At 49.1% G+C, this 12260-nt stretch overlaps 2 pseudogenes; both read right to left on the reverse strand.

The window, feature by feature from the left end:
* Positions 1–240: 240 nt before the first annotated feature.
* Positions 241–713, reverse strand: LOC128574656 (CDKN2AIP N-terminal-like protein; annotated as a pseudogene).
* An 8989-nt stretch (positions 714–9702) lies between these two features.
* On the reverse strand, positions 9703–10286 carry LOC128574657 (nascent polypeptide-associated complex subunit alpha-like; annotated as a pseudogene).
* Between the last annotated feature and the right edge of the window lie 1974 nt (positions 10287–12260).

Below are 12260 nucleotides of genomic sequence, written 5' to 3' on the forward strand. Positions count from 1 at the left end.
CTGGGTTCGAACCTGCTAGCTCACGTGTATGTGTCTAGCGCCTTAGCCACTTGAGCCACAGGTGCCGAGCCAGAATGATCACTTTTTAAAAGCCTAGCTAGACAGATTCCTCCTCATCCCACCTTCCTTTCTGTTAGTAATGCCAGGAGTCTTAAGACAGCTACTGTGTTCTATGTCACGTTTATCCCAGCCTCTTTCCAAGCGTGTAGATGGTGATGAAAATGGGATAAATCTTCTGCCTTAGTTATGATGCTTTTTAATTAATTCACCTCCGGTAGTAAACTGTGGCAGGTCTTCCACTTCAATCCCAACAGCCATTTCCATCACCTTGTCTAAAACGTCTTTCTTGTAACTGCAACCCAGAAAGAGGTGGTACGCCCAGACCATGGAGGACAGTAGCTGGTCCCTGCAGCTGCCACCACGGTCAGGCAGGCCAAGGTAGTTGGGCAGATGGTGCAAGATGAATTCCATGCGGGCCTTCCATTGCTTCTTGCTTTCCAAGTAGGAGCAGAAGTGCTCTGAGAAGTTGGCCACCTGCTATATCCCAAGATCAGCCCCTCAAACATGGTGGCTGCCTCGCCAGCCACCACGGGGCCTGCCGCTGCCTAGGGCCAGACTGCCCACTGGGACTTAAATGAGACCACCATTTAATCATGGTTCACCCCCAACAGCAGAGCTTCAGCAGCCAAGAGGATCCTCTGGAAGAGGCTCATACTTATAATCCCAGCACTGTGGGAGGCCAAGGCAGGAGGATTGCATGTGAGGGTCAGGAGTTTGGTTACAGTGAGATTGCAATAATGACACCAGTATACCCTCACTAGGCCAACAGAGCCAGAAAGCTTTCTCAACAAATTTCTTTTCTTCTCTTTTTTTTTTTAGAGACAGAGTTTCATTTTGTTGCCCTCAGTAGAGTGCCATGGCGTCACAGCTGACAGCAACCTCCAGCTCTTGGGCTTAGGCGATTCTCCTGCCTTAGCCTCCTGAGTAGCTGGGACTACAGGCGCCTGCCACAATGCCTGGCTATTTTTTGTTGCACTTTTGCCGGGGCGGGGTTTGAACCCGCCACCCTCAGTATATGGGGCCAGCATCCTACTACTGAGCCACGGGCGCCACCCGAGTCTCAACCAATTTCTAGGCCCAAAACATTAATGCGCCATCTGCTGGTAGGTCTTCCCAGATAATCCAAGCTAGCATTACAATCAAATCTATATTGCACAGTATTTTTAACAATCTGTTATTATATAAGTAACATTAGAGAACAGCTGTTCGTTAATTATATAAATAGCAACATATGCATTGCATTTTTTTTTTAATTTTTGCAGTTTTTGGCCAGGGCTGGGTTTGAACCCACCACCTCCAGCATATGGGGCCGGCGCCCTACTCCTCTGAGCCACAGGTGCCGCCCTGCATTGCATTTTTATGTCATAGGGCAAATTTAGTAATTTTTTTGTTTAATTTTTTTTTTTTTTTTGTAGAGACAGAGTTTCACTTTATGGCCCTCAGTAGAGTGCTATGGCATCACACAGCTCACAGCAACCTCCAACTCCTGGGCTTAAGCAATTCTCTTGCCTCAGCCTCCCGAGTAGCTGGAACTACAGGCGCCCGCCACAACAACTGGCTATTTTTTTGTTGCAGTTCGGCCAGGGCCAGGTTTGAACCCGCCACCCTCGGCATATAGGGCCGGTGCCTTACCGACTGAGACACAGGTGCCGCCCTGTTTAATTTTTTTCTTTTAGACGAAGTCTAACTCTGTCGCCCTGGGTAGTGCCACGGTGTCATAGCTCACAGCAAACTCCTGAGCTAGGCAATCTTCTTCCCTCAGTTTCCCAAGTGGCTGAGACTACAGGCATCTGTGACTATGCACGGCTTATTTTTCTATTTTTAGTAGAGACGGGGGTCTCAATCTTGCTCAGGCTGGTCTCCAACTCCTGAGCTCAGGTGATCCACCCTGACAGCCTCCCAGGATGCTAGGATTTTTTTTTTTTTACAGTTTTTGGCTGGGGCTGGGTTTGAACCTGCCACCTCTGGCATATAGGGCCAATACCCTACCCCTATGAGCCACAGGCACCGCCCAGGATGCTAGGATTAAAGGTGTGAGCCGCTGTGCCCAGCTCATAAACCTTTTTTATTATTATTATTATTATTTTTTTTAGAGACAGAGTTTCACTTTGCCACCCTTGCTAGAGTGCTGTGGCATCACAGCTTACAGCAGCCTCCAGCTCTTGGGCTTAGGTGATTCTCTTGCCTCAGCCTCCCGAGTAGCTGGGACTACAGGCATCTGCCACAGTGCTCGGCTATTTTTTTTTTTTTCAAGGTTTGATGTTTACTGAAAAGAATTATTTTCCCCGAACAGTTTATGAAATACTTCGTTAAGCTGTCAAGTTTCAAAATCAATGTTTGTCCTTTTACTAAGACTATAGTAATACTTTTTAATTTTTTATGGCTTAAAATTAAGTGTGAGCGACCATTTATTGAGTTAAGTGCACATGGGTGATGTCTCCCAGGGATATTGGGTGATAAATTGCTTCACCTCTTTGTCTTAACATCCCTCATTCACCTATGAACCAAGCTTCCTTGCAATGCGCTGTATCATTGTGCACACAGGAACCCAACTCACTAAATAACAAAGTGATTGCAGACTCTTTGTAGGCCCTGTTTCTAAGGTAATGCTCGGCTATTTTTTTGTTGCAGTTTAGCCGGGGCTGGGTTCAAAGCCGCCACCCTCGGTATATGGGGCTGGCGCCCTACCCACTGAGCCACAGGCGCTGCCCTGATAAACCTTTTCAAATTCTGGAACATCTTGATAATTTTAATGACTTTGGAAAGCCAAAGACTTCCCAACAAAAATACCATTAGGTTTTTTTCTTTCTTGTTTTTATTTTTCTGAGACAGAGTATCACTCTTTCACCTTGGGTATGGGTAGAGTGCCATGACATTATACTTCACAGCAACCTCCAACTCAAGGACTCAAGCAATCCGCCTGCCTCAGCCTCCCAGGTAGCTGGGACCACAGGTGCCATGAAAATGCCTAGCTAGGGATGGCACCTGTGGCTCAGTGAGTAGGGCGCCGGCCCCCTATGCTGAGGGTGGTGGGTTCAAATCCAGCTCCGGCCAAACTGCAACAAAAAAATAGCCGGGCGTTGTGGCGGGCGCCTATAGTCCCAGCTGCTTGGGAGGCTGAGGCAAGAGAATCGCGTAAGCCCAAGAGTTAGAGGTTGCTGTGAGCCGTGTGACGTCATGGCACTCTACCCGAGGACGGTACAGTGAGACTCTGTCTCTACAAAAAAAAAAAAAAAAGAAAAGAAAATGCCTAGCTAGTTTTTCTATTTAGTAGAGACTGGGTCTCACTCTTTCTCCAGCTGGTTTTGAATGCCTAAACTCCAGCAATTCACCCACCTTACCCTCCCAGAGGGTTAAGATTACAGGTGTGAGCCACCACACCTGGAATACATTCAGATTTTGTTTTTTGTCTCTTGTTAGAAATGTTCAACCCGTCCCTGCGTTGCACTCAGGACTGTGAGGGCCACATATTGTGAAACCCCATCAGTGTTTCTGCAGCTCAGGAAGGAAGGACTTCTTAACTGCAGCCTACCCCCTAATTTTTTTAGTTTTATGATGGGATTTCTGATTCAATCTGGAGTCGTCAAAAACTCAATCAGGATTACCTGGGTGGAGCTCGGGAAATTTAATCAGATGCCCGGTTCTGATTGGAAGCTGGTAGGGGAGGTGTGATGAGAAAGGTCTCAGTGTGAGTTCCTGGTGAGCCACGGGACAGTCCTGAAGCCCTGCAGCCTGGAGTTACTGCTGGTTTCTGCCTGAGGTCTCAGCGCCCTGCAACCTGAGTCCACACCTGGTAAGTCACAGACTCCATAAGCACAGTCCCATCACTGTGCCTAGGATGGCACAGAGAATTACCCTGTGCGTTTTTCTTTCTGTTTTTTTTTTTTTTTTAGAGACAGAGTTTCACTTTATTGCCCTCAGTAGAGTGCTGTGGCATCACAGCTCACAGCAACCTCCAGCTCTTGGGCTTAGGCGATTCTCTTGCCTCAGCCTCCTGAGTAGCCAGGACTACAGGCGCCCGCCACGACTGACTATTTTTTTGTTGCAGTTTGGCTGGGACTGGGTTCGAACCCACCACCCTTGGTATATGGGGCAGGCGCCCTACTCACTGAGCCACAGGCACTGCCCTACCCTATGTGTTTTTCAAATGAACTCTTTGGAGTTTGATTTTTCCTCTGAATGTGGTTCTGTCTCCATTCTAAAAGTATCCGTTTGTGTTTTCATTTTTGTTTTTTGGTTTTTTTTTTTAGACAAGAGTCTCACTTTTAGCTGGGTGTTGTGGTGGGCGCCTGTAGTCTCAGCTACTCATGAGGCTGAGGCAAGAGAATCACTTAAGCCCAAGAGTTTGAGGGTGCTTGACCTGTGATGCTACGGCACTGTACCCAGGACCACAGCTTGAGACTCTTTTTTTTTTTTTTTTTTTTTTTTTTTAGACAGAGTCTCAGGTGGCACCTGTGGCTCAAAGGAGTAGGGCGCTGGTCCCATATGCCAGAGGTGGTGGGTTCGAACCCAGCCCTGGCAAAAACTGCAAAAAAAAAAAAAAAAAAAAGAGTCTCACTTTGTCACCCTCAATAGAGTGACTAGATGTAGCTCACAGCAACATCAAAGTCTTGGGCTCAAGTGATCCTCTTGCCTCAGCCTCCCAAGTAGCTGAGAGATTACAGGTGCCCACCACGACGCCTGGCTATTTTTAGAGCTGGGGTTGCACTCTTGCTCAGGCTCGCTCAGGCTGACCTCAACTCCTGAGCTCAGGCCATCCGCTCCCCTCTCGCTTCTCCAGTTGCTGAGATTACAGGCAGGAGCCACCTTGCCCGGCCTCTTTGTGCTTTTGTTTATGTCACTTCAGAGATGCTCAACCATGCAGAATTTTTTTCAATCCAATTGATTCAAATTTTATTTCTCACTTTTTTTCATATGTTTGGTTTGTGTGTTCATACACTTTGTGGTATTGTGATTTCACAAGTTACTAAAAGCTTAAAAATATTCTATATAATGTTAAACATAATATTCTTTCTTCTCTCTAGTTTATTGAGAGAGAGTCTCACTCTGTCCCTCTGGGTATGACTGCCATGGTGTCATGATTGCTTACAGCAACCTCAAACTCTTGGACTCAAGAGAGCTCTGGTCTTAGCCTCCCGAAAAGCGGGGACTATAGGTGCCCACCGCAATGCCCAACTAGTTTTTCTATTTTGAGTAGAAAAATAGGGCCTCACTCTTGCTAAAGCTTGTCTTGAACTCCTGAGCTCAAACAACCCAGCCATCATGCCCTGCCTAAAGTAGTTAATTTTTTTTTTTTTTTGAGACAGAGTCTAAAGCTGTCACCATGGATAGTGCAGTGGCATCATAGCACACAGCAAACTCCAACTCTTGAACTCAAGTGATGCCCTTGCCTCAGTTTTTCTATTTTAAGTAGAGAAGGGGTATCGCTTTTTGCTCAGTCTGGTCTTGAACCCTTGAGCTCAAGATATCCATCCACACCCTCCTCGGCCTCCTGTAGGCATGAGCCACTGTGCCCACTTCTTTTTGTTTTTGATGAGACAGAGTCTCACTATGTTGCCCTGGGTAGTGTGCGGTAGCATCACAGCTCACAGCAAACTCCAACTCTTGGGCTTAAGTGATTCTCTTGCCTCAGCCTCCCAAGTAGCTGGGACTACAGGTGCTCCTATTTTTTTTTTTTTATTAAATCATAGCTGTGGCTATATTTTTGTTGTAGTTATCATTGTTTGGCAGTCCCTAGGCTGGATTTGAACCCGCCAGCCCCAGTGTATGTGGCTGGCACCCTAGCCACTGAGCTACAGGCGCTGAGCCTAAAGTAGTTAATTTTTATTTTTATTTTATTTTAATTTGTATCCTTTTTTTAGATTCTATTTTATTCTTTTATTCTCACTTTGTCACCCCCAGTAGAGTGCTGTGACATCACAGCTCACAGCAACCTCCAGCTCTTGTGCTTAGGTGATTCTCTTGCCTCAGCCTCCCGAGTAGCTGGGACTACAGGCACCTGCCATAACCCTGGCTATTTTTTTATTTTTTGTAGAGACAGAGTCTCACTTTATCGCCCTCGGTAGAGTGCCGTGGCATCACACAGCTCACAGCAACCTCCAACTCCTGGCCTTCAGCGATTCTCTTGCCTCATCCTCCCAAGTAGCTGGGACTACAGGTGCCTGCCACAACGCCCGGCTATTTTTTGGTTGCAGTTCAGCGGGGGCGGGGTTTGAACCCGCCACCCTTGGTATATGGGGCCGGTGCCTTACCGACTGAGCCACAGGCGCCCCCCAACCCTGGCTATTTTTTGTTGCATTTTGGCCAGGGCCGGGTTCGAACCCACCACCTTTGGTATATGGGGCCAGCGCCCTACCCTCTGAGCCACAGGCGCTGCCCTGATTTTTAATATGTGTAATAGAGATGTGCTTTGGAATCTCTACCTCAGAGATTGTCTTCTATTCTTAACTTGCACATGCTCCATGATATGGTAACACGGCTTTTACAATTTCCAGTTGAAATTTTAAAACATGAACCAGTGGCTCCCATTTTAGGGAAGCCCCCTGAATGTTTCCAACCAAATTCTGTGTAGAAACTGAGGGTGTAGATCTGTAGGGCTCATGACATTCCATGGCCCTTGTCCCAGGGCCTTCAGTGACAACTCACACAACTTCCCCCAGAAGGGCAGGGGGCGGGGGGGCAGCTCTCTCTCCTCCCCATCCACCTCCTGGTAGGACCAGAACTCAGTGGAACCCTGGATGGAAGTTAACAGGGTAGTGGTCACCGTGTCCCCTCCTCAGTGGGTGGGGGACACTGGTCAGGTTGCCAGCAGGAGGAGAGGTACGGCTTTGCGGCCACCAAATGCAGAGTGAGATTGGCCTAAACTGAGGACCCTTCCACCTCTGCCAGGCCAGTGACTTTGACCATGAGAAGATGGGGGTGGTCAGGACTGGCCCGAGGAGGATGCTTTTTCCCTAGACGTGTCCTCAGGATGTTTTCCTTGCAGATTCACCAAGATGAGCCTCAAGGGTGCACCGAGACTCCTGGACCTGGCTGTGCAGAGCCTGGTGAGAAATGAAGCCTTGGCCATCTCTGCTCTGGAGGAGCTGCCCAGGGAGCTCTTCCCACCGCTCTTCATGGAGGCCTTCACCAGGAGACGCAGTAGAGTCCTGACGGCGATGGTGCAGGCCTGGCCCTTCACCTGCCTTCCTCTGGGGTCCCTGATGAACATACGTGACCTGGAGATGTTGAGAGCTGCACTGGACGGGCTGGATGCGCTGCTTGCCCGGAAGGATCGGCCCAGGTGAGGAGGACCCAGGGAGCTTGGGAGGGAGTGACATGGGGGACAGAGAGCAGGGTCAGGAAGAGTGGGGGCGCCCAAGGGAGGACCAGAGGCCTCTGGAGGTGCCAGTGAGGCATCTCAGACAACTGACAATCCCTGAACCTAGAAGGTTCAGGGTTCCTGGGATGGAAAGATGCTCCCCATGCTGGGACCACTGAGAGAATGAGAACCTGCCTTCTCCCAGTGGCACTAAGGACACTGGGAATGAGGACAGGCAGGGTCCAAGGGCAAGAGGGGATGAGGAAAGGCAGACAGAGGAGAAGTAAGGGGAGCCGGTAATGACTTGAGTGTGGAATAAAAGGTCAGGTCGCAGGTGGGTCCTTCCCTAAATTCTGAGACTGCCCCGATTCACCCACAGGAGGTGGACGCTGCAAGTGCTGGATTTGCGGGATGGGGATGAGAACTTCTGGACCTTGTGGTCTAAAGCAGTGGCTGATACTTGCTCACCAAATGCCCTGGATGAGAGGGAAACAGGGAAGGACTGTCAGGGTTCGGGACAGGAGAAGCCCTTCAAGGTGACTATAGATCTCTGCCTCAATGTCAGAACACTGGATGAATCCCTCAAGTACTTCTCAGCGTGGGCCAGGCAGAGGAAAGAGTTCGTCCACCTGTGCTGTAGGAAACTGGACATTCTTTCAGTGGCCTTCCAGAATATCAGAAATGTCCTACAAACGGTGGACCTGGACTGTATCCAGGAGGTGGAGGTGAATTGCCATTGGAAGCTGCCCACCCTGGGACAGTTTGCTTATTACCTGGGCCGTATGAGTCACCTTCAGACACTCCTTGTCTCCCACATCAGCGCACCCACCTACCTTTCCCTGATGATGAGGAATAATTATGTGCTCCAGTTCGCCACTGCGCTCCTTAACCTGGACCGTCTCCAGGCGCTTCACATGTACTCTGATTCCTTCCTTGAAGGCCACCTGGACCAGGTGCTCAGGTGAGGAAAGGTGGGGAGTTCTCTCTGCAGACCAGAGCAAAGCCTCTCTCTGTCACAGTGAATACTAAGTGCCTTTGGCCACGTAGCAGAGAGGGGGACACTAGAATGTCAATCCACACTTGTGTTCACTGTTCTGTCCTAAAGGGGGTGTCACATAACTAGCCCAGGAAAGCTGCCATGGAGAGGGACACCTTGCTAGGGAACCAGCTCTTGGGGTTCTCAGATCTAGCGAGGGTACATTAGTGAATTTGTCCTGAAAAAGTGTATCAAAGGTAAGGTGATGGGAAATAGGCAAGTGAGGGAGGCACTGAAGAAGGGACAGCACATCAAACCTTCACTTTTGAAAATACGGACGAACCTCTGTAAGTTGACCGCCCACGAGACTGTAGCAAACTGGTCAACACATGGAGGTGTCAACATAGGGAACTAGGCCCGCTGTGCTAATAGGTACATGTGGCATGCGTCTGGTCTGTGACAATTAGGGCAACTTAGGGAGGTGTTCCAGGCAGGGAGGCGGTCAGCTATGGAGGTTCTACTGCCTGGGCTCTGTCCTCACTGTCTTAGTGAACACTACTGAGCCCGTCTCTCTATGTAATAGGTGGTTTGGGGGCTCTAAGTAAATCAATTCATGTATGGAAAATGCCAGAATCTTCACTCGAGGGTGAGGGAAAAGGAGTGAAGAACTGTTTTCTTTTTAATTCCTCCAACAAGAAGCCATAATTTTATTAATGATAGAAACAGTACAAATTTCAAACCAAGCTGCTGTTACTTTTTGTTTGTTTGTTTGTTTTAGACTGAGTCTTATAATGTCACCTTTGGTAGAATGAGATGGCGTCACAGCTCACCGCAACCTGAAACTCTTGGGCTTCATCAATTCTCTTGCCTCAGTCTCCCAAGCAGCTGGGACTATAGGCGCCTGCCACGATGGCTGACTATTTTTTGTTGCAGTTGTTGTTTAGCTGTCCTGGGTTGCTTTGAACCCGCCAGCCTTGGTGTATGTGGCTCACGCTATAACCCCTGTGCTACAGGCACCAAGCCTGCAGTTACTCTTTTGAAACACAAAAAAAGTCCAAAAAGTGTTTTTGATGGTTACATTGTTAGTTCCATAATACCATTTACAGGGCGGCGCCTGTGACTCAGTGGGTAGGGCTCCAGCCCCATATGCCAAGGGTGGCGGGTTCAAACCTGGTCCCGGCCAAACTGCAACAAAAAATAGCTGGGCATTGTGGCAGGCACCTGTAGTCCCAGCTGCTCGGGAGGCTGAGGCAAGGGAATCGCCTAAGCCCAGGAGTTGGAGGTTGCTGTGAGCTGTGATGCCACGGCACTCTACCAAGGGCAATAAAGTGACACTCTGTCTGTACAAAAAAAAAAAAAATAGCATTTACAATATCGTTACTGTTCTTAAGAGCTGTGACATGACCCATTCTATTTCCTTAACTTCCACACCTGCTTCATCCACCTCTTCCTCCTCACTCTCTTCTTGTACAGTTGGAGTTTGTGTGTTTTCTTGAATGTTTGAAACAGCTTCACCTTGAACTTCGAATTTCTCAGCAGCTGCTAGCTTTGTCTGCTGAGATAAATCCTCGATCTTGGCTTCACCCAAAAGCTATGTAGATATCTGAAGCCGGGCTCTGGTAGACATCTGGTTTTCTGATGACAAAGAGAATATGCGTAGATTTCCAGATGTGACTCTGGTAACCCCTGTAACTTGTTGAAGACCCCGTTTGGACGTGGCCTTTCTGCTTTCTCTTGCCTCTGACTGTCGTGCTTTCCTGTCTGGTTCTTCATTGATTTCAGCCGCTGCTGCCAGCTGCGCTTGCTGTGTGGTTGCCTGTTGGAATCTTGTTCCTTGCCAGAATCTGGTTCTGATTCGTCGCTGTCAGATTCTATTCCAGGCCCTGTCTCAGCCTGAGGCTGTGGCAAGTCCTCTGTAGTGGGGATGGTTTCTGTGGCTTCACCAGGCATGTTGCGCAGGGAACATGGAACCAAGATGGCGGCAGAAAGGCAGGAGTGAAGAACTAGTAAGAGAGAGAGATGGGTGCTGAGGACATAGACATGCTGGTGACTCTACAGCCACCTGCAACCCCAGATGCTGCTGCTGGATCTTACCTGGCTGTGTCCTTTATGTGGGTCTCCCGCTGGGCTCATGTGGCCCAGAAATGTGGGGTTCTGCCAATAAGTGGGAAAGGGGGTCTCAGAGATTCTGTGGACTTGAGAGAGTTGCATGAGTAATGGAGAACTCAGCCTAAAATGGGACTGACCAGAATGATCACAGCCTTCAACAGACAACATCTTAGTGTTGTTTGACCATCATCTGATGACCAACAGAATGACTTTGGGCTTGGGCAGAACTCCCACCTTGAAGTCCTTCCCTACTGCCCTCCACTCACTGCTCATTCCCCAGAACTAACTTCTTCCTCTGTTCCAGGTGCCTCAAGACCCCACTGGAGACTCTCTCAATAATCCACTGCCCACTTGTAGAATCGGACATGAGCCATCTGTCTTGGTGCCCGACCCTCAGTCAACTAAAGCACCTGGTCTTGACTAATGTGAGACTGACCGATTTCAGCCCTGAGCCTCTTCGACTTCTGCTGGAGAGAGTCGCTGCCACTCTGCAGACCCTGGACCTGGATGACTGTGGGATCTCAGATGCCCAATTCAGGGTCATCCTGCCCAGCCTGAGCCGCTGCTCCCAGCTCATGACCTTCAGCTTCTGCGGGAACCAGATCTCCATGACAGCGCTGGAGGACCTGGTACGCCACACCGTTGGGCTGAGCAAGTTTAGCACGGGGCAGTACCCTGCACCTCTGGAGAGCTATGATGCTTTGGGAACTTTCTACCAGGAAATACTTGCCCAATTTGCAGCTAAGCTGAGGTGGACACTGAGGGATTTAAAGTCGAAAAAGATCTTTTTTGGCACAGTCCCCTGCACTGAGTGTGGCAATGCAGTCTTCTATGACCTGGACATGGTTCGGCACTGCTGTTGAATGACCGTCTAGTTTGGGCAGATGCACTACACTCCGCTGCGCACTTGGAAGCTGAAGCCCAGGACTTCATTGCATCCTAAAGAGAGCACCGAACCCATCATTGGAGACACCTGCCCAGTGGAAATGGGAAAGGGACGGTGATGCAGCAGGTGGAAGGACCTGGGGGAAAGGCTGACCTCAGGAGCCATTGGGACCTGTGGGGACCTGTGTCCTAGAGAATTAGAAATGGGAATCAGGGCTCGGTGCCTGTAGCACAAGTGGGTAAGGCACTAGACACATACACCAGAGCTGGTGGGTTCAAATCCAGCCTGGGCTTGCCAAACAATGACAACTACAACCAAAAAATAATTGGGCGTTGTGGTGGGCACCTGGAGTCCCAGCTACTTGGGAGGCTGAGGCAAGAGAATCGCTTAAGCCCAAGAGTTTGAGGTTGCTGTGGGCTGTGACTACCATGGCACTCTACTGAGGGCGACATACTAAGCCTCTGTCTAAAAAAATAAATAAATAAATAAAAAGATTATAAAATAATAAAAATAAAAGAAATAGGAATCAGAATTTCTAGAGCAGGATTGAGGCTTGAGAGGTATATGAGGAGTCACCTCTGCATGGATGGATGTAAATAAACAGGGCAGGACTCGGAGGCTGACACCTGTAATCCCAGGTCTTTGGGAAGCAGAAGTTCCCAGCATCCTGGGAGGCTGAGGTGGGTGGGGTGCCTGAGCTCAGGCGTTGGCAACCAGCCAGAGCAACAATGAGACCTCGTCTCTAAAAATTAGTCGGGCATTGTGGGCACCTGTAGAGCCTGCTACTTGGGAGGCTGAGGCAAGAGGATCACTGGAGCCCAGGAGTTTGAGGTTGCTGTGAGCTATGATGCCACGGGGTTCTACTGAGGGTAACAAAGTGAGACTGTCTCAAAACATTAATAAATAAATGCAAATTTATAAAAAGGGAG

The sequence above is a fragment of the Nycticebus coucang genome, chromosome 22, assembly GCF_027406575.1.
Source record: "Nycticebus coucang isolate mNycCou1 chromosome 22, mNycCou1.pri, whole genome shotgun sequence".
NCBI classification, from domain to species: Eukaryota; Metazoa; Chordata; class Mammalia; order Primates; family Lorisidae; genus Nycticebus; species Nycticebus coucang.